Below are 1,443 nucleotides of genomic sequence, written 5' to 3' on the forward strand. Positions count from 1 at the left end.
AGCTCACAGAAGCTCAAAATGGTTGTCATGACGTTGTCGTGCTGTGGCACGTCCATGCAATGAAAGCATGCTCAGAGACTATTTTAAATGGATTGAGATGCGTGGACATGAAAACAGTGAAGTACATGTGTGTATATGCTTTAAAATACAAGCCTGTGTGGGTAATAGAGGAGGACAGGGAGCCATTTTGGAGGCAAAATATCAGGAGCAGGGAGTGCCTGATGAAGATGCTACGAACTGGAGAAATATAGTCAAACATATTGGGAACAACTTTGCAGAAGGAAATTTTTGCAAAGGAGCTATGGTTTGAGATATTTTTAGCCTCGAATGTGGGTACTTTTCATCCGGAGCAGTTGCAGATGATAAATGGTCAGCTTGATGCAAGTGCTGAAGCCATCAATCTTATGATGGCTTTGTGTTCATGGGATCCTAGTCAGCGACCAACAGCCATTGAAGCGCTTCAGCATCCTTTTTTTCCCGGTTGGCTCATATACCCCACCATGCACCTACTATTTTGGCAGAAGGGGAAAGTTTCCTCTCCCTTTTCAGAAAAAGCGACCTTGGCCAGACGGAATGAAAAAGGAACATTAAAGGGGGGACAATACGGGAAAATAATACGGGCAGGCAATCTATCTTATGTTGATTATTATCAGCCTCTCTGTGGATTCCTTGGAAAATCTTGTTGAGCCCCTGGCAAGCTCAAGGCCATGGATGGTTACCCAAGGAAATCATGATGTAGAGAATATTCCATTTGTATTGCAACCATTTAGAGCTTACAACACACGGTGGCAAAGGCCATACAAAGAGAGTGGTTCAGATTCAAATCTCTATTACTCTTTTGAAGTTTCTGGCGTACATGTCCTTATGCTTGGCTCCTATGCTAATGTCAGTAAAGATTCTAATCAGTACAAATGGTTTCTAGCTGACTTGGCTAAAGTAGATAGAAGAAAAACTCCCTGGCTGATTGCAGTCATTCATGCACCATGGTATAGCTGCAATTCTAAACATCAGGATGATGGTGAGGAAATGAGGAAGTCCATGGAGCTTATTCTGAAGGAAGCAAAAGTGGATTTGATATTTGCAGGTCATGTCCATGCATATGAACGGAAGGACTTAGAGAACGGCTCAATGGGAAGAAACCGGGATGAGGCATATGAACGGAAGGACTTAGAGAACGGCTCAATGGGAAGAAACCGGGATGAGGCAAACATGTCGATGGAGGCTTTCCCCATCTAAAAAACCAGGATTGTATTATGATGCTATAAAAGATGCTTATGAATAGTTTGTTGTGATTAAGTGATAATTATTTATAATGTGCATCTGTTCTCTCTCTTCTCCCTTCTTGATATTTGCTTATCGGCTGCTCGGCCTATGGAAAAAGGGACCTTGTTTCCCTATGTGTGTGTGCTGAGTGAAAGAGAGAGAGAGAGTGTGTTTGTAAGT

The 1,443-nt window shown here is 42.5% G+C and overlaps 1 pseudogene; it reads left to right on the plus strand.

Annotated features, from left to right (window-relative positions):
* The first annotated feature begins 711 nt into the window (after nucleotides 1–711).
* On the plus strand, nucleotides 712–1,236 carry LOC147629486 (purple acid phosphatase 18 pseudogene; annotated as a pseudogene).
* The last annotated feature ends 207 nt before the right edge of the window (nucleotides 1,237–1,443 follow it).

Source organism: Cibotium barometz, chromosome 18 (assembly GCF_041138505.1).
Source record: "Cibotium barometz isolate CiBa-2024 chromosome 18, ASM4113850v1, whole genome shotgun sequence".
Classification (NCBI taxonomy): Eukaryota; Viridiplantae; Streptophyta; class Polypodiopsida; order Cyatheales; family Cibotiaceae; genus Cibotium; species Cibotium barometz.